Raw genomic sequence first — 23,080 nt, forward strand, 5'->3', positions numbered from 1 at the left:
AGGATTTAGATTGAGTTTTTAACACGAACGGTTGGGCTAAATTTCACTTCACAAAACATGAAGAAAAAAAAAACGTTAACATTTTTCACGAACAATATTATCTTGAATGTTATTTTTGTCGATCGTTTCCCCGCCTAGATAATAACATTCATAACGAAGTGTCTTTTCTAAATGTTCATATTTTCGTGTGATCTTGATGCCTGAAAAAAAAATCCAAAAAAACGAAAAAAAAAATTTGCTTCCCCCCGCTTCCCCCGATTGGTTACTTACCCATTGATCTGCCCATATAACCTTATATGCCAACCCTACTAAAACTATGTCGTATTATACTCCAAATAAATAATACTCCGTAACAAATTAACCTCCTCCTATATTCAAGCACTTTCACAACTGACGTTCAATTAGCCTCCTCAGTAAGCTTTCTCCAAGTTGTTGCACCTTCACCTTAATTTCCTTAAGATTGAAATCGGCATAGCCGATTAAACGATTAAAATTGCGACAAATAATTACTGCTTCTTTCTACTTTCTTCATTCAATTCGACTGTCGTTGAGATCACTTGAAGCAACAACCGGTATAATTGTTTTGTGGTTGATTTTCCCTACCCCATCATACTGATGTTTCTACATAGTTATCGATCACTTCTTGATTGAAATGTTACAATATTATCATGTTGATTGTTTCCTAATTGTAAAGTATTATATCTTTTAATTTACTATTAATCCTTTATGAAATTGATTTATCTACTTTCAATGTATATGATTACGTTTTTTTGCTTTTCATTTATCTTTATGTTGGTTTCTAATTGCAGAACAGTATAATTGACAGATTGCTTTCGATATTTATGTTTCTTGTATTTTTTTTAGCTCTTCATCATGAATAATAAATAAAACATTATAGCTACTTACAAAGAATGGGCGCATATATAAATTTAGTTAAATGCACTAATGATCAAAGTAGACTTGTGGTGTTAATTAACACCACGTCCATCATGTATGTGTGTTATATAGATCCATCTACTCACTGATCTTTTTATTATTGTGTTATTATAGAATATGCATAATACATTGGAATTTGATCAACAAGAATATGAGCACTATGACAATAATCAAGACATTAATACAAATGAGTTTCTTGACAACCATAGTAAAAGTTCAGGATACAACAGTCACGATGAAGATGATGTAGTGGATGATGGTGGAATTGATAAAGAAACCCATCAAACTGAAGACCTCGACAATAATGATTCTGAATTTCAAAGTGAGAAGCAAAATGATGATAACAAGGATATTGAGTTTGAGAAGGATAATGGAGGTATTGATGCTAATGTAATGGGAATGATTTTCGATACCCCTGATGATGCATACACCTTTTATAATCGTTGTGCTTTTTTACATGGATTTGGAATACGAAAACGGACCACCTTTAGAAATAAGACAACAAACAAATGAGCCTTACCGAAAAATATATGTATGCAACAAGGAAGGGTTTAAGAATACTTCAAAAGAGATTGTTACAAAACGTCGTAGAGAATCTAGAACGGGTTGTACATCAATGATTCAAATATCCAAAAATAAAGTTGGTAAATGGTTTGTGGATGGTTTTAACAATACACATAACCATGAATTAAGCACTCCGAGCAAAGTGATGAAACACCGTTCTCATGGAAAGACTCACCGCACGATGGCTACCAAATCTCTTATGTTAGATCTTAGCAAAAATGGTTTGAGACCTTGTCAAATAAAAAAAGTTGTAAACTCCATGAAAGATCCAGACGCACCTGATGTTACTTCAAAACAATGCTCTGATATATTGTCTGAAGAGCGAAGAAAATACCGTGGTAAAGAATTCTATGGAGTTATCAAATATTTTCAAGAAAAAGCTTATGTAGATAGTAATCATTATTGGGTTGTGGATTTATTTGATGACGGGTCTCCAAAAAATATTTTTTGGGCTGATGGGAGGTCACGAGATGCATACATAAATTTTGGAGATGTTGTCATGTTTGATGTGACGTATAAGACAAACAGGTTTAAGATGCCATTTTCTCCATTTGTTGGGTTGAATCATCGTGGTCAATCTATACTATTCGGAGGTGCTTTACTAGAGAATGAAAAGGAAGAAACTTTTGTTTGGCTATTTCAACAATTCTTAAAGTGCATGTTTGACATGCATCCAACTCCAATAATTACCGATCAAGATAAAGTAGTGAGAAATGCCATCAAAAAAGTTCTTCCAAATACCCGTCATCGATATTGTGCATGGCACATCAAAAAGCATGAACGGGAACAACTTCGGCCTCTTAAAGCACGTTATAGTGATTTTAAAGATATGTACAATAAGTATGTTAAAAGTCATACAGTTGAAGAATTTGAAAACCGGTGGAAAGTTATACGTGATAAGTATGATCTTGGAAGTCACTTTTGGTTAAACTGTTGAGAAAAAATGACACTGAATTATAGCAAACCGCTAGTAATAATATGAAAACGATAATAAAGGAACACCGAGATTTAATGTGGAAAACCCCAATAGGGTAAAAACCACGGACAAGGAAACAAACGTTTCACTAATAAGAATAATAGGAATTACAACTTCTTTCTCTAATTACAAGGATAATTACTAATCCTTATATCTCTTGTAATTAAGAGACTAAACTCAAACTCTCTATTACACTCTTAGAATATAAGAAGAATAATGTGTTTTGGGATGATTTGAATGCTTGCTTATGGCTCTATTTATAGTAGTAAGGATTAGGATTTGGTGAGAGTTAGGTAAGTTAGGTAATGAAAAGTCTTACCTACAACTCACCAACAACCATCCACTTATTTTACCAACTACATCCAACATCTACCAACAACCATTTATATTTTTATTTCAACAATCTCCCACTTGAAGATTTGATTGAAGCTCAATCAATCTTCACACGATAATCCTTCCTTGCCAATGATGTTGCTTACGTCTCTGCTAGGCCGCATGAGGAACGGTACCAAATAAACTTGTCACGGTTGATTGACTTTGTTAGAAAATCAGCCACATTGTTGTCAGTATGAATTTTCTGCACATCCACAGTTCCTTCTTTCACTTTCTCACGAACGAAGTGATATTGAACTCGTATATGCTTTGTCTTTGAATGAAATGCCGGATTCCTTGCAAGATGCAAGGCACTCTGGTTGTCACAAAATAAAGTGATATTCTTCTGTTTGTGCCCGAGTTCCTCCAATAACATATTCAACCAAACTGCCTCTTTAGTAGCTTGAGTAGCTGCTACATATTCTGCTTCTGTTGTTGATGTTCCCACAACTGACTGCGGTTTTGAAACCCAGCTTACTGTTCCACCACAAAGTGTAAAAACATACGCGGTGGTGGATTTACTTTTATCCATATCACCTGCATAATCTGAATCAACATACCCTTTGACAATAAATTCCGGTTCTCCATAACATAATGCAACATCCAAGGTACCCTTAATGTATCTTAGGATCCTCTTTACCGCATTCCAATGCTCTTTACCAGAATTTGCCATGTACCGACTAACTACTCCCACTGCATGTGCAATGTCTGGTCTTGTACATATCATTGCGAACATTCCCACTGCTGATGCATACGGTACTCGAGACATCTCCTTCCTCTCGTATTCACTTCTAGGACACATAATGGAGGAGAATTTGAGATTAGTAGGAAGTGGGGTTGAGATTGGCTTACTATCTTGCATATTGAAGTGCTGCAAGACTTTCTTCAAATAATTCTTTTGAGAAAGCCAAATCTTCCTATTATCTCTATCTCGGTGAATTTGCTGTAGTGACCCGAACTTTTCCATGTTTATATATATATATTAAATGAAATTGTTATTTAAATGATTAAGTGTTTCCAACATGTTAAGCAATCAAACTTGTTAAGACTTGATTAATTGAAATAGGTTTCATATAGACAATTGACCACCCAAGTTAACCGGTGATTCACGAACGTTAAAACTTGTAAAAACTATACGATGACATATATATGGTTATATATATAGTTAACATGATTTTATTATAAGTATGTATCTCATTAGGTATTTTAACAATGAGTTATATACATAAAAATGAGACTATTAATTTAAGAAACTCGAAAACGATATATATAACGATTATCGTTATAACAACGTCTTACTAGGTACATATGAATCATATTAAGATATTGATACACTTGGTTAATTATGTTAAATGATAAGTAAATATATTATTAAGTGTATTAACAATGAAATACATATGTAAAAATAAGACTACTAACTTAATGATTTCGAAACGAGACATATATGTAACGATTATCGTTGTAACGACATTTAACTGTATATATATCATACTAATATATATTATATATCATAATATCATGATAATATAACAATTTAACATCTCATTTGTTATAATAAATAATGGGTTAACAACATTCAACAAGATCGTTAACCTAAAGGTTTCAAAACAACATTTACATGTAACGACTAACGATGACTTAACGACTCAGTTAAAATGTATATACATGTAGTGTTTTAATATGTATTCATACACTTTTGAAAGACTTCAAGAAACTTATCAAAATACTTCTACTTAACAAAAATGCTTACAATTACATCCTCGTTCAGTTTCATCAACAATTCTACTCGTATGCACCCGTATTCGTACTCGTACAATACACAGCTTTTAGATGTATGTACTATTGGTATATACACTCCAATGACCAGCTCTTAGCAGCCCATGTGAGTCACCTAACAGATTTGAGAACCATCATTTGGAAACTAGCATAAAATATCTCATAAAATTACAAAAATATGAGTAATCATTCATGACTTATTTACATGAAAACAAAATTACATATCCTTTATATCTAATCCATACACCAACGACCGAAAAAACCTACAAACACTTTCATTCTTCAATTTTCTTCATCTAATTGATCTCTCTCAAGTTCTATCTTCAAGTTCTAAGTGTTCTTCATAAATTCCAAAAGTTCTAGTTTCATAAAATCAAGAATACTTCCAAGATTGCAAGTTTACTTCCAAGTTTTCTAAATCCATTCCAAGTAATCATCCAAGATCAAGAAACCTTTGTTACTTACAGTAGGTTATCTTTCTAATACAAGGTAATAATCATATTCAAACTTGAATTCAATTTCTATAACTATAACAATCTTATTTCGAGTGGAAATCTTACTTGAAATTGTTTTCGTGTCATGATTCTGCTTCAAGAACTTTCAAGCCATCCAAGGATCCTTTAAAGCTAGATCTATTTTTCTCATTTCCAGTAGGTTTATCCAAGGAACTTGAGGTAGTAATGATATTCATAACATCATTCTATTCATACATATAAAGTTATCTTATTCAAAGGTTTAAACTTGTAATCACTAGAACATAGTTTAGTTAATTCTAAACTTGTTCGCAAATAAAAGTTAATCCTTCTAACTTGACTTTTAAAATCAACTAAATACATGTTCTATATCTATATGATATGCTAACTTAATGATTTAAAACCTGGAAACACGAAAAACACCGTAAAACCGGATTTACGCCGTCGTAGTAACACCGCGGGCTGTTTTGGGTTAGTTAATTAAAAACTATGATAAACTTTGATTTAAAAGTTGTTATTCTGGGAAAATGATTTTTATTATGAACATGAAACTATATCCAAAAATTATGGTTAAACTCAAAGTGTAAGTATGTTTTCTAAAATGGTCATCTAGACGTCGTTCTTTCGACTGAAATTACTACCTTTACAAAAATAACTTGTAACTTATTTTTCCGACTATAAACCTATACTTTTTCTATTTAGATTCATAAAATAGAGTTCAATATAAAACCATAGCAATTTGATTCACTCAAAACGGATTTAAAATGAAGAAGTTATGGGTAAAACAAGATTGGATAATTTTTCTCATTTTAGCTACGTGAAAATTGGTAACAAATCTATTCCAACCATAACTTAATCAACTTGTATTGTATATTATGTAATCTTGAGATATCATAGACACGTATACAATGTTTCAACCTATCATGTCGACACATCTATATATATTTCGGAACAACCATAGACACTCTATATGTGAATGTTGGAGTTAGCTATACAGGGTTGAGGTTGATTCCAAAATATATATAGTTTGAGTTGTGCTCAATACTGAGATACGTATACACTGGGTCCTGGATTGATTCAAGATAATATTTATCGATTTATTTTTATACATCTAACTGTGGACAACTAGTTGTAGGTTACTAACGAGGACAGCTGACCTAATAAACTTAAAACATCAAAATATATTAAAAGTATTGTAAATATATTTTGAACATACTTTGATATATATGTATATATCGTTATAGGTTCGTGAATCAACCAGTGGCCAAGTCTTACTTCCCGACGAAGTAAAAATCTGTGAAAGTGAGTTATAGTCCCACTTTTAAAATCTAATATTTTTAGGATGAGAATACATGCAGGTTTTATAAATGATTTACAAAATAGACACAAGTACGTGAAACTACATTCTATGGTTGAATTATCGAAATCGAATATGCCCCTTTTTATTAAGTCCGGTAATCTAAGAATTAGGGAACAGACACCCTAATTGACGCGAATCCTAAAGATAGATCTATTGGGCCTAACAAACCCCATCCAAAGTACCGGATGCTTTAGTACTTCGAAATTTATATCATATCCGAAGGGTGTCCCGGAATGATGGGGATATTCTTATATATGCATCTTGTTAATGTCGGTTGCTAGGTGTTCACCATATGAATGATTTTTATCTCTATGTATGGGATGTGTATTGAAATATGAAATCTTGTGGTCTATTGTTACGATTTGATATATATAGGTTAAACCTATAACTCACCAACATTTTTGTTGACGTTTAAAGCATGTTTATTCTCAGGTGAATACTAAGAGCTTCCGCTGTTGCATACTAAAATAAGGACAAGGTTTGGAGTCCATGTTTGTATGATATTGTGTAAAAACTGCATTCAAGAAACTGATTTCGATGTAACATATTTGTATTGTAAACCATTATGTAATGGTCATGTGTAAACAGGATATTTTAGATTATCATTATTTGATAATCTACGTAAAGCTTTTTAAAGCTTTATTTATGAAATAAAGGTTATGATTTGTTTTAAAAATGAATGCAGTCTTTGAAAAACGTCTCATATAGAGGTCAAAACCTCGCAACGAAATCAATTAATATGGAACGTTTTTAATCAATAAGAACGGGACATTTCAGTTGGTATCCGAGCGTTGGTCTTAGAGAACCAGAAAATTTGCATTAGTGTGTCCTATCGAGTTTGTTAGGATGCATTAGTGAGTCTGGACTTCGACCGTGTTTTCTTTAAAAATGATTGCTTAACATTTTTGTTGGAAACTATATATTATTAACATGTATATATTATGTGATATATTAATCTCTTAACATGTTTGATATTGTGTGATAGATGTCTACCTCTAGCACAAATCCCATTGACTCACCTAATAATAATGAAGAGTCGAATATATATTGGACTGATTCACAAGTTCCCGAAGAAGAACCGGAAGAAGAATCAGAACCGGAAGAAGAATCAGAACCGGAAGAAGAATCAGAACCGGAAGAGGAGGAACCGGAGGAGGAAATAGAACCAGTGGGGGAAATAATAAAATGGTTAAGTAAAAGAAAATCCTCAACCAACCGACCAAGGTTAATTATGGTCAATGGTGTTTCTGCCAAGGAAGCAAAATATTGGGAGGATTACCAATTCTCCGATGAATCGGATTCCGACGAGAATTCCGATGATGTTATAGAAATTACCCCAACTGAATTTAAAAAGGCAAAAGAAAATAATAAGAGAAAGGGCATAAAAATAGAGAAATCTAATTTCAACCCCGATGAACTTTATATGTATCGTCAACCCCCGAAGCCCTTAAGTTGTAACAATGACCCGGGAACCTCTAAACCACCAGGTTTTTCTAAACCGTTGTGGAAAACGACAGCTCGTATTAGGGGAACATCATATATCCCTAGAAACTTGGCAAAACGAACCAAAACCGAAGAAGAAGAAACGAGCAAGTCGGAATAAGATAGTTGTATTCGTGTGGTGTAATATATATAATATAGTGTGCTTATGCTTTATGATATATGTAAAAATTGCTTGTATTAATTAGTATTATTTTTTTTATTTTATGAATCTAACTCGTGTCTATTTTACAGTATAAAAACACAAAATGGATAGACAACCCAATATTTTAAGAGACCTACCCGGAGACATGATTGATGAAATCTTGTCTAGAGTCGGTCAGAATTCTTCGGCACAACTATTTACGGCGAAATCAGTTTGTAAGACATTCGAAGAACGTTCCAAGAATGCCTTGGTTTATAAAAGGCTTTCGTTCGAAAGATGGGGGATATCACATTGGGAAATCCATAAGTTACGATGTGTTTACTTTGACGCATATATTGCGGGGAACCCAAATGCTATTTTACGCAACAGGTTAAGAAATTATTTTGACTCAATATATTCGAATATAGGACTTCGTGATTTAGAAAAAGCGGCTAACATGCAACATAAAGAAGCATGTTATGCTTACGGGTTAGTAATGTTCGCTTCTCACCAAAGTGAGAACAAGAACATCGGGCTACAACTATCAAACAAAACGTTCCCACAAGTGACGGAGTCGGTATTTGGGGTAAGAAATGAGGTTTTTAGGTTATTACGAGACTGTTGGTCATTACGTAACCTTCACCTTTTTGACGACGTTACAACATGTTGTCATACTATCGGTCACAACGGTTAGGATGGAAAGTGGTATTAGTAAAACCAGAATGCATGACTTGTTTCTGGACGTATGAATTACGTGTCTTTGTTTCCTTTACTGAACGCCTTATTTATTAACTAGAATTATCTTCGCAACTACTTTGTATCAAAGTTTTATGTGCTATATTTCATGCTATATGTAAAATAGCGGTATTGTAAGTTTACAAGTTATTGTATAAAGGTTTGAATATGATATATATATTTTTTTGTGATTAGTTTTTCATATAGAATTGTAGTAGTTAAAATGGTATGTTAGCTACTAAGTATGAACTTAACGGGTAGGTACTACCCGAATTAAAGAGTATAAAACGCTAATATGAAGAAAGAGCTTTTATAAATAAGTTCATATTACGCTACGAAATACTATTGACTACTCTTGATATTCTATATGATTAACTCGTTTCATTTGACTATTTTGAAGGAAATGGCACCGACTACTCGACATACCTTGAATATGAGTGAAGAGGAATTTCGTGCTTTTCTTGCTTCAAACATAGTCGCAGTACAGGCCGCGCTACATACCAACAATAACCTTGGATCTAGTAGTACAGGAAATCGTGTAGGATGCACCTATAAAGAATTCACTGCCTGCAAACCTTTGGAATTTGATGGAACCGAAGGACCGATCGGATTGAAACGTTGGACCGAGAAGGTCGAATCGGTGTTTGCCATAAGTAAGTGTACTGAAGAGGACAAAGTGAAGTACGCTAGGCATACCTTCACAGGTTCTGCATTAACATGGTGGAATACCTATCTAGAGCAAGTGGGACAAGATGATGCGTACGCACTACCGTGGTCAGCATTTAAGCACTTGATGAACGAGAAGTACCGTCCCAGAACCGAGGTCAATAAGCTCAAGACAGAACTTATAGGGTTACGAACCCAAGGATTTGATATTACCACATACGAAAGACGATTCACAGAGTTGTGTCTATTGTGTCCGGGAGCGTTCGAAGATGAGGAAGAGAAGATCGACGCGTTTGTGAAAGGATTACCGGAAAGAATCCAAGAAGATATAAGTTCACACGAGCCCGCCTCCATACAACAGGCATGTAGAATGGCTCACAAACTAGTGAACCAGATTGAGGAAAGAATTAAAGAACAGACGGCTGAAGAGGCCAATGTGAAGCAAGTCAAAAGAAAGTGGGAGGAAAACGGTGATAAGAATCACCAATACAACAACAACAACAGCAATTACAATAATAATCGCAACAATTATCCCAACAATCGCGACATCAATCGCAACTACAACAAACGGCCCAACAATAACAACAACAACAGCAGCAACTACAACAATCATCCCAACAACAATAACAACCGCAACAACAACAACAACAATCAGAAGCAGCTATGCCAAAGGTGTGAAAAGTATCACTCGGGGTTATGCACCAAATTTTGCAACAAGTGTAAAAGAAATGGTCATAGCGCGGCAAAGTGTGAGGTCTACGGACCAGGGGTTAACAGAACGAAAGGAACAAATGGTGTCGGAACGAGTAATGGCGGAGCAAGTAGTGTCGGAGCAAGTTATGCCAATGTAGTTTGTTATAAATGTGGAAAACCGGGCCACATTATTAGAAATTGCCCGAACCAGGAGAACACGAATGGACAAGGTCGCGGAAGAGTTTTCAATATTAATGCGGCAGAGGCACAGGAAGACCCGGAGCTTGTTACGGGTACGTTTCTTATTGACAATAAATCTGCTTACGTTTTATTTGATTCGGGTGCGGATAGAAGCTATATGAGTAGAGATTTTTGTGCTAAATTAAGTTGTCCATTGACGCCGTTGGATAGTAAATTTTTACTCGAATTAGCAAACGATAAATTAATTTCAGCAGATAATATATGCCGAAATCGATAAATTAAACTGCGTAGCGAAATATTTAAGATTGATTTGATACCAGTAGAGTTAGGGAGTTTTGATGTAATAGTTGGCATGACTGGCTGAAGAAGGTGAAAGCAGAGATCGTATGTTATAAAAATGCAATTCGTATTGTACGAGAAGAAGGAGAACCCTTAATGGTGTACGGAGAAAAGGGCAACACGAAGCTACATCTTATTAGTAATTTGAAAGCACAAAAACTAATAAGAAAAGGTTGCTATGCTATTCTAGCACACATCGAGAAAGTACAAACTGAAGAAAAGAGCATCAATGATGTTCCCGTCGCAAAAGAATTTCTCGATGTATTTTCGAAAGAATTACCGGGATTACCCCCACATCGATTCGTTGAATTTCAAATAGATCTTGTACCAGGAGCTGCATCAATAGCTCGTGCTCCTTACAGACTCGCACCCAGCAAGATGAAAGAACTGAAAGCCAATTACAAGAACTTTTAGAGCGTGGTTTCATTCGACCAAGCACATCACCGTGGGGAGCTCCTATTTTGTTTGTCAAGAAGAAAGATGGTACATTCAGGTTGTGTATCGACTACCGAGAGTTGAACAAACTTACCATTAAGAACTGCTACCCACTACCGAGAATCGATGACTTATTTGATCAACTACAAGGCTCGTCTGTTTATTTAAAGATTGACTTACGTTCCGGGTATCATCAAATGCGGGTGAAAGAAGATGATATTCCAAAGACTGCTTTCAGAACACGTTACGGTCAATACGAGTTTATGGTCATGCCGTTTGGTTTAACTAATGCACCAGCTGTGTTCATGGACCTTATGAACCGAGTGTGTGTGGGCCATATCTTGACAAGTTTGTCATTGTTTTCATCGATGACATACTTATTTACTCAAAGAATGATCAAGAGCACGAAGAACATTTGAGAAAAGTGCTAGAAGTATTGAGGAAAGAAAAACTGTACGCTAAGTTTTCAAAGTGTGCATTTTGGTTGGAAGAAGTTCAATTCCTCGGTCACATAGTGAACAAAGAAGGTATCCAGGTGGACCCGGCAAAGATCGAAACCGTTGAAAAGTGGGAAACCCCAAAAACTCTGAAGCATATACGCCAGTTTTTAGGACTAGCTGGTTACTACAGAAGGTTCATCCAAGACTTTTCCAGAATAGCAAAACCCTTGACTGCATTAACGCATAAAGGGAAGAAATTTGAATGGAAGGATGAACAAGAGAAAGCATTCCAGTTATTGAAGAAAAAGCTAACTACGGCACCTATATTGTCATTGCCTGAAGGGAATGATGATTTTGTGATTTATTGTGACGCATCAAATCAAGGTCTCGGTTGTGTATTAATGCAACGAACGAAGGTGATTGCTTATGCGTCTAGACAATTGAAGATTCACGAACAAAATTATACGACGCATGATTTGGAATTAGGCACTGTTGTTTTTGCATTAAAGACTTGGAGGCACAACTTATATGGGGTCAAAAGTATTATATATATCGACCACAAAAGTCTTCAACACATATTTAATCGGAAACAACTGAATATGAGGCAGCGTAGGTGGATTGAATTATTGAATGATTACGACTTTGAAATTCGTTACCACCCGGGGAAGGCAAATGTGGTAGCTGACGCCTTGAGCAGGAAGGACAGAGAACCCATTCGAGTAAAATCTGTGAATATAATGATTCACAATAACCTTACTACTCAAATAAAGGAGGTACAACAAGGAGTTTTAAAAGAGGGAAATTTAAAGGATGAAATACCCAAAGGATCGGAGAAGCATCTTAATATTCGGGAAGACAGAACCCGGTATAGGGCTGAAAGAATTTGGGTACCAAATTTTGGAGATATGAGAGAAATGGTACTTAGAGAAGCTCATAAAACCAGATACTCAATACATCCTGGAACGGGGAAGATGTACAAGGATCTTAAGAAACATTTTTGGTGGCCAGGTATGAAAGCTGATATTGCTAAATATGTAGGAGAATGTTTGACGTGTTCTAAGGTCAAAGCTGAACATCAAAAACCATCAGGTCTACTACAACAACCTGAAATCTCGGAATGGAAATGGAAAAACATTACCATGGATTTCATTACTAAATTGCCAAGGACTGCAAGTGGTTATGATAATATTTGGGTAATAGTTGATCGTCTCACCAAATCAGCACACTTCCTGCCAATAAGAGAAGATGACAAGATGGAGAAGTTAGCACGACTGTATTTGAAGGAAGTCGTCTTCAGACATGGAATACCAATCTCTATTATCTCTGATAGGGATGGCAGATTTATTTCAAGATTCTGGCAGACATTACAGCAAGCATTGGGAACTCGTCTAGACATGAGTACTGCCTATCATCCACAAACTGATGGGCAGAGCGAAAGGACAATACAAACGCTTGAAGACATGCTACGAGCTTGTGTTATTGATTTCGGAAACAGTTGGGATCGACATCTACCGTTAGCAGAATTTTCCTACAACAACAGCTGCCATTCAAGCATTGAGATGGCGCCGTTTGAAGCACTTTATGATAGAAAGTGCTGGTCTCTGATTTGTTGGAGTGAAGTGGGGGATAGACAGATTACGGGTCCGGAGATAATACAAGAAACTACCGAGAAAATCATCCAAATTCAACAAAGATTGAAAACCGCCCAGAGTCGACAAAAGAGCTACGCGGACAGTAAAAGAAAAGATATAGAGTTTGAAATTGGAGAAATGGTCATGCTTAAGGTTTCACCTTGGAAAGGCGTTGTTCGATTTGGTAAACGGGGGAAACTAAATCCAAGGTACATTGGACCATTCAAGATTATAGATCGTGTCGGACCAGTAGCTTACCAACTGGAGCTACCTCAACAACTCGCGGCTCTACATAACACTTTCCACGTCTCAAATTTTAAGAAATGTTTTGCTAAAGAAGATCTCACTATTTCGTTGGACGAAATCCAAATCAATGAAAAACTTCAATTCATTGAAGAACCCGTCGAAATAATGGATCGTGAGGTTAAGAGACTTAAACAAAACAAGATACCGATTGTTAAGGTTCGATGGAATGCTCATAGAGGACCCGAGTTCACCTGGGAGCGTGAAGATCAGATGAAGAAGAAATACCCGCATTTATTTCCAGAAGATACGTCAACACCTCCAACTGCTTAAAATTTCGAGACGAAATTTATTTAACGGGTAGGTACTGTAGTGACCCGAACTTTTTCATGTTTATATATATATTAAATGAAATTGTTATTTAAATGATTAAGTGTTTCCAACATGTTAAGCAATCAAACTTGTTAAGACTTGATTAATTGAAATAGGTTTCATATAGACAATTGACCACCCAAGTTGACCGGTGATTCACGAACGTTAAAACTTGTAAAAACTATACGATGACATATATATGGTTATATATATAGTTAACATGATTTTATTATAAGTATGTATCTCATTAGGTATTTTAAAAATGAGTTATATACATAAAAATGAGACTATTAATTTAAGAAACTCGAAAACGGTATATATAACGATTATCGTTATAACAACGTCTTACTAGGTACATATGAATCATATTAAGATATTGATACACTTGGTTAATTATGTTAAATGATAAGTAAATACATTATTAAGTGTATTAATAATGAAATACATATGTAAAAATAACACTACTAACTTAATGATTTCGAAACGAGACATATATGTAACGATTATCGTTGTAACGACATTTAACTGTATATATATCATACTAAGATATATTATATATCATAATATAATGATAATATAACAATTTACCATCTCATTTGTTATAATAAATAATGGGTTAACAACATTCAACAAGATCGTTAACCTAAAGGTTTCAAAACAACATTTACATGTAACGACTAACGATGACTTAACGACTCAGTTAAAATGTATATACATGTAGTGTTTTAATATGTATTCATACACTTTTGAAAAACTTCAAGACACTTATCAAAATACTTCTACTTAACAAAAATGCTTACAATTACATCCTCGTTCAGTTTCATCAACAATTCTACTCGTATGCACCCGTATTCGTACTCGTACAATACACAGCTTTTAGATGTATGTACTATTGGTATATACACTCCAATGATTAGCTCTTAGTAGCCCATGTGAGTCACCTAACACATGTGGGAACCATCATTTGGCAACAAGCATAAAATATCTCATAAAATTACAAAAATATGAGTAATCAATCATGACTTATTTACATGAAAACAAAATTACATATCCTTTATATCTAATCCATACACCAACGACCAAAAACACCTACAAACACTTTCATTCTTCAATTTTCTTCATCTAATTGATCTCTCTCAAGTTCTATCTTCAAGTTCTAAGTGTTCTTCATAAATTCCAAAAGTTCTAGTTTCATAAAATCAAGAATACTTCCAAGATTGCAAGTTTACTTCCAAGTTTTCTAAATCCATTCCAAGTAATCATCCAAGATCAAGAAACCTTTGTTACTTACAGTAGGTTATCTTTCTAATACAAGGTAATAATCATATTCAAACTTGAATTCAATTTCTATAACTATAACAATCTTATTTCGAGTCAAAATCTTACTTGAAATTGTTTTCGTGTCATGATTCTGCTTCAAGAACTTTCAAGCCATCCAAGGATCCTTTGAAGCTAGATCTATTTTTCTCATTTCCAGTAGGTTTATCCAAGGAACTTGAGGTAGTAATGATGTTCATAACATCATTCTATTCATACATATAAAGCTATCTTATTCGAAGGTTTAAACTTGTAATCACTAGAACATAGTTTAGTTAATTCTAAACTTGTTCGCAAATAAAAGTTAATCCTTCTAACTTGACTTTTAAAATCAACTAAACACATGTTCTATATCTATATGATATGCTAACTTAATGATTTAAAACCTGGAAACACGAAAAACACCGTAAAACCGGAGTGGGTTAGTTAATTAAAAACTATGATAAACTTTGATTTAAAAGTTGTTATTCTGGGAAAATGATTTTTAATATGAACATGAAACTATATCCAAAAATTATGGTTAAACTCAAAGTGTAAGTATGTTTTCTAAAATGGTCATCTAGACATCGTTCTTTCGACTGAAATGACTACCTTTACAAAAATGACTTGTAACTTATTTTTCCGACTATAAACCTATACTTTTTCTGTTTATATTCATAAAATATAGTTCAATATGAAACCATAGCAATTTGATTCACTCAAAACGGATTTAAAATGAAGAAGTTATCGGTAAAACAAGATTGGATAATTTTTCTCATTTTAGCTACGTGAAAATTGGTAACAAATCTATTCCAACCATAACTTAATCAACTTGTATTGTATATTATGTAATCTTGAGATACCATAGACACGTATACAATGTTTCGACCTATCATGTCGACACATCTATATATATTTCAGAACAACCATAGACACTCTATATGTGAATGTTGGAGTTAGCTATACAGGGTTGAGGTTGATTCCAAAATATATATAGTTTGAGTTGTGCTCAATACTGAGATACGTATACACTGGGTCGTGGATTGATTCAATATAATATTTATCGATTTATTTCTGTATATCTAACTGTGGACAACTAGTTGTAGGTTACTAACGAGGACAGCTGACTTAATAAACTTAAAACATCAAAATATATTAAAAGTATTGTAAATATATTTTGAACATACTTTGATATATATGTATATATTGTTATAGGTTCTTGAATCAACCAGTGGCCAAGTCTTACTTCCCGATGAAGTAAAAATATGTGAAAGTGAGTTATAGTCCCACTTTTAAAATCTAATATTTTTGGGATGAGAATGCATGCAGGTTTTATAAGTGATTTACAAAATAGACACAAGTACGTGAAACTACATTCTATGGTTGAATTATCGAAATCGAATATGCCCCTTTTTATTAAGTCTGGTAATCTATGAATTAGGGAACAGACACCCTAATTGACGCAATCCTAAAGATAGATCTATTGGGCCTAACAAACCCCATCCAAAGTACCGGATGCTTTAGTACTTCGAAATTTATATCATATCTGAAGGGGGTCCCGGAATGATGGGGATATTCTTATATATGCATCTTGTTAATGTCGGTTACCAGGTGTTCACCATATAAATGATTTTTATCTTTATGTATGGGATGTGTATTGAAATATGAAATCTTGTGGTCTATTGTTACGATTTGATATATATAGGTTAAACCTATAACTCACCAACATTTTTGTTGACGTTTAAAGCATGTTTATTCTCAGGTGAATACTAAGTGCTTCCGCTGTTGCATACTAAAATAACGACAAGATTTGGAGTCCATGTTTGTATGATATTGTGTAAAAACTGCATTCAAGAAACTGATTTCGATGTAACATATTTGTATTGTAAACCATTATGTAATGGTCGTGTGTAAACAGGATATTTTAGATTATCATTATTTGATAATCTACGTAAAGCTTTTTAAACCTTTATTTATGAAATAAAGGTTATGGTTTGTTTTAAAAATGAATGCAGTCTTTGAAAAACGTCTCATATAGAGGTCAAAACCTCGCAACGAAATCAATTAATATGGAACGTTTTTAATCAATAAGAACGGGACATTTCATTTGCATCCCTAGAATCTCTGTCTCGGTCTTTGTTGGGGCCTGCAACCAACATGTTGTCAACATATAACAGCAAAATGACAAAATCATTATCCCCAAACCTCTTAAAATATGCACAAGGGTCTGCATAAAGTTTGTTATATTCAAGGCTCATTATGAAAGAATCAAATCTCTTGTACCAGCATCTCGGCGCCTGTTTGAGACCGTACAGAGATTTCTTTAACCTGCAAACCAAGTTCTTTTTTCCTTGTAGTTCAAAACCTTCTGGTTGAAGCATGTAAATTTCTTCTTCGAGGTTTCCATGAAGAAATGCAGTTTTCACATCTAGCTGCTCTAGATGCAAATCAAATGTAGCACACATCACTAGAACTACACAAATTGTTGAAAGTCGAACCACAGGAGAAAATATTTCATTAAATTCTATACCTTCTTTCTGAGCATATCCTTTAACCATCAGTCTTGCACGATACCGCTCCACTTGATCATCGTCATTTCGTTTGATCTTATACACCCATTTATTTCCAATAGGTTTTCTACCTTTTAGTAATGGCACAAGTTTCCATGTTTTATTTTTATGAAGAGCTTCAATTTCTTCCTGCATAGCTGTCATCCACTGAGATGCATCTGAATGATTCAGTGCCTCGTGAAGAGTTGTTGGTTCTCCTTCCTCTGTTAGAAGACAATATGCAATATTGCTTTCTATAATAGAATCCGAGTGCCACCCTGGATGTTTCCGTTCCTGATTAGAAGTACGAGTCGTTGGAGCTTCATTAACGACTACTTGATTTTTCTCGTGCTCTGGTATTGCTTCAGAAGAATCTTTATAAAATTCATTTTCAACCTGTATCGGTGTAGTTTCTTTTGAAGTGCTAAAATCTTTAAGATCTTTGTCTTCCGTAAAGACAACATCTCTGCTGATGACTACTTTGTGGGAAGTCGGGTCCCATAAGTGATACCCCTTAACTCCATCAGCATACCCCAAGAACAAACACTTTCTGGACTTCGTATCCAACTTTATCATTTCTTGATAATTGTACATTGCGTACACAGGACTTCCAAATACATGAAGGTCAAAATAATCAACTGGTTTTCCAGTCCACATCTCCATCGGTGATTTCAACTCAATTGCAGTTGACGGTGACCGATTTATCACGTAACAGGCAGTACTGACCGCTTCTGTCCAGAATGATTTCTCCAAGCTTGCAGTTGCCAACATCACCCTCGTTCTATCTAATAAGGTTATGTTCATCCGTTCTGCCACTCCGTTTTGTTAAGGAGTGTATATTGTTATGAACTGCCTTTTGATACCTTCTTGTTTGCAAAACTTATCAAATTCATCACCAGTGTATTCTCCTCCATTATCTGTCCTCAAACACTTGATCTTTTTACCCGATTCAAGTTCAACCCGCGCTTTGTAAACTTTGAAAACTTCAAACACACCTGCTTTCCTCTTGATTGGGTACACCCAACATCTCCTAGTGTAATCATCAATAAATGATACAAAATACTTTGCTCCTCCTAGGGATTGAACTGGTGCTTGCCACACATCAGAGTGAACCAATTCTAGAACCAATTTACTTCTAGAATTTGATGTGTTAAACTTCAGGCGATGTTGCTTGCTGATTACACAATGCTCACAGAAAGGTAGCGATACCTTTGTAAGACCAGGAATAAGATTTCTCTCAACAAGAATCTTCATACCTTGTTCAGACATGTGTCCAAGCTTTTGATGCCATGTTATAGTAGCTTTATCACTTGAACTATTCAAAGCTACAGATGCTTCCGCTTCATGTACCGTCTCGCCTTTCAGAATGTATAAATTAGCACCTACCTTTTCTCCTTTCATAAGTACAACCGCGCCTTTCGTAATTTTCATGATCTTATCTTGTATCTCCATCTTACAACTAAGATCATCTAATTGTCCTAAAGACAATAAGTTCTTCTTCAAACCCTCCACGTGTCGTAATCCTGGAATAGTACGAACAGTACCATCTTGCATCTTCAAAATGATATCTCCAATTCCAATGATCTTTAGTTCATGATCATTACAACTGTATAAAGATCCTCCTGAGATACGTTCATATTGTTTGAACCATTCTCTTCTAGGGGTCATGTGAAAAGTAGCTCCCGAGTCAAATAACCAGACATCAATAAATGTCTTTCTGCCTTCATTTGCTACCACTGCCTCACTAACCAAAGCAGTCCCATCATCTGAAGTGCTTGCAATATTTCCTTGAGGATTTGAGTTATTTAAACTCCGACAATCCTTCTTCAGGTGACCTTTCTTGCCACAATTGTAGCATGTATAGGTCTTCTTCTTTTTAGACTTCGGTTTACCATGATTGTAACTCCCACTTGGGCCACGTTCCGTTGATATCCCTCCTGACATCACCAAGGCCTCCACTTGTCGTGAACCGACCTGTTTGTCCTCCTTGTTATTGCACCGATTTTCTTCTTCTAGAATAGCAGCCGCAACTTCATCATAGACTAGATACTCTGAGAGAACATTATTGGTTAAGTTAATAATGAGTTGATCATACGAATCAGGTAGACTCTGAAGTAAAAGTTTAGCGCATTCTTTTGGCTCTATATTGCAACTTAATGAAGCGAGCTAAGAAAATAGAGTATTCAAAGAATTAATATGCTCATTAACTGAAGTAGATTCATTCATGCATAGCGCATAAAGTTTCATCTTAAGGAATATCTTGTTGTGGAGTGATTTGGTCTCGTACAATTTTACGAGATGATTCCAAATCTCTTTCGCCGTCTTCTTTTCTTCTATGCTAGACAAAATGCCATCTGCTAGTGCCAGATGAAGATTTGCGATAGCCTGGCCGTCAATCTCTTCTCATTTTTCATCAGTGACTTCAGCGGAACGTCCACTGATAGCCGCCAAACACTTATCCTTTCTCAGGATAGCTTTCATCTTTAGTTTCCATAACGAGAAGTTACTCCCGTTGAACTTTTCAATTTCAAATTTCGTAGACATTGCTATAATTACAATCTTTTTTTTTTCGACAATACTATTTTTCTTAAAATAACACCCAAGGACTTTTACTGAGTGAAAATAATCTTACTTATTTTCTGATGTGGACGACCCACTCACGTAGCAACCACAGAGCATACGATAAGTAGAGTAATACACACTAGATATTAGACCTTAGCTCTTGATACCACTTGTTGAGAAAAAATGACACCGAATTATAGCAAACCGCTAGTAATAATATGAAAACTGTGACGACCCGGAAATTTCCGACCAAATTTAAACTTAATCTTTATATGTTTCCGACACGATAAGCAAAGTCTATAATGTTGAGTCTTGAAAACTTGGAAGCTATACTCATGAATTCAATTACCCTTCGACCATTACCGACGATTCACGAACAATTAGTTACAAATAAATATATATAGATACATAATTAAGTGAGTATATATATATATATATATATATATATATATATATATATATATATATGTATATATATCTATATATATAAATATAAACAAAAGTATATATAATAAGTTGAAATAATAAAATACAATTTAATCAATTGAAATTAAAAATGTAAACAAATTAACAGAATAATTAAGTTACTATGAATATATATATTTAAGAAATCCATATATAAGTAATAGTTTATATATAGTAATATATATATATATATATATATATATATATATATATATATATATATATATATATATATATATATATATATATATATATATATATATATATATATATATATAATTTATAAATAGTCAATATTTGATACAAGATATTAGGTAATATATATACTACATACTTATAAATTATTACATCAAATTAATTACAAGTTAAAATATAATTGTTATACTAATGTTATTATTACTTCCATTAGTATTATTAACATTAATATTAATATCACTATTTGTTAAATTATTATTTTCAATATATATTATATAGATATGAAAGTTAATACATATAAGGTGTTATAATTACTAATATTACTATTATCAATATTAATATCATTATTACTATAATTAGTAGTAAAAATTATAATTTTAGTTATTACTACTTATTAGTATTATTATATTACTAGTTATTTCCACTATTATTATTAATAACATGATCATTAAAATTATTATCATTAAGATAGTCATATTATTATTATTATTATTATCTTTATTACTAATATTATTTACTCATTATTAATAAAAGTATCACTATAAAACTGTCATTTATATATGTATTGTTATAACTGATATTAGCATTAATAAAATTATGATTTTAATTATTTAATTACCATTAGTATTATTTGATATTATTATCATTAATTAATTATATTATTATCATTATTAATTTATTAACAGGATATTAATTATTTATCTACATATTCCATTAACTACTAATATTAATTAAGAATCTGTTACAGCAACGAATTTGTTATATATCCACATCAAACTTTATCTGTTTTGTTTTTGTCTCCAATTCACTAGTATCATCTGCTGTAGATCGTACAAAGCAGTTGGAAAATTGATATCTGTTTATATATTTTTATTTCTTCTTTCCTTGATCGACTTAATTATGTCCCAATATTGTTACATGTCCAAATCAAGTTACAAACAAACAAATTATCTTTTATTAGCTTTATATATTCGATTGATATTACTATAAGAGGCTATATCTTCTGCGAATTTGGAAATTAAAACAGAAACAAAATGTTCACAGCTCGTAACTCTGTTATATATCCAATTTTCAAAAATCTTAAAAATTTTATCAATTATCAAAATCTGAAATTGCAGTCTTATTAGGAATCCATTAGTTAAACTATCTGCAAAATTTTGTATTTAAATTCCTCAAATTGAGAGTTAATTTTGAAGTTAAAGTTTTCAAAATAAAAAGTCAAACGTTGTTCTTCAATCAAATTAAAGTTGTAGGTGTTGTTTCTGTGGAAATTAATGAATTCTAAACTTTCTATAGATGATTTCAAACGTATTTCATGTTATACTCTTTCTCTAAAACGTCCTATAATTCGAAGTTTGATTTAAAGTTCATCGTTATATATATATATATATATATATATATATATATATATATATATATATATATATATATATATATATATATATATATATATTAATCTATTACAGCTCTTTTTTTTTTTTGAATCAATTTCAAATCGTTCCTGTGTTATTCATTAACCCTAAAATTAGTTAGAAACCTGTTAATAAACGGGATTGATCCCTGGTCGTTTTCACTGCTAGTCGACTTGAATGAGGAAGAAGAAGGCTGAATAAATTACAGGTTATAGTAATTAAAATGTATTTATAAAACAGAAAAACGGGCCACAGCCCATGGTTCAAGGTTTTAGCGGGTTTGCGGGAGGTCGCGGGTTCGAGTCCCGGCTTAGGCGGTTTGATATTTTTTGGAGATTCTAAGGTAGTAACCATTTTTATTATTATTATTATTATTATTATTATTATTATTATTATTATTATTATTATTATTATTATTATTATTATTATTATTATTATTATTGTTATTATTATTGTTATTGTTATATTAATCATTGTTATTAATACAAGTATTTTTGTTATTACTATTGTTATTAGCAGTATTATTTAGAAATTATTAGTATTAACATTATTATTACTATAAGTATTATCATTATTGTTAATATTATTGTTAATATTAGTTATTATTATTATTATCATCATTACTAATAAAAGCTATCATTTATTATTACTAATACAATTAAAAGTTACAATTATGACTACTATTATTATCATTATCACTAGTATTATTATTAAGTAGTAATATTATTAATATTATCAATTGTATTATTATAAGTAATGTTAATA

General features: G+C 33.1%; 1 pseudogene; it reads left to right on the forward strand.

Annotated features, from left to right (window-relative positions):
* LOC139859075 (protein FAR1-RELATED SEQUENCE 5-like) overlaps window positions 1–23,080 on the forward strand; it is a 51,015-nt pseudogene that overhangs the window by 3,672 nt on the left and 24,263 nt on the right.

This window comes from Rutidosis leptorrhynchoides, chromosome 7 (genome assembly GCF_046630445.1).
Source record: "Rutidosis leptorrhynchoides isolate AG116_Rl617_1_P2 chromosome 7, CSIRO_AGI_Rlap_v1, whole genome shotgun sequence".
Taxonomy (NCBI): domain Eukaryota; kingdom Viridiplantae; phylum Streptophyta; class Magnoliopsida; order Asterales; family Asteraceae; genus Rutidosis; species Rutidosis leptorrhynchoides.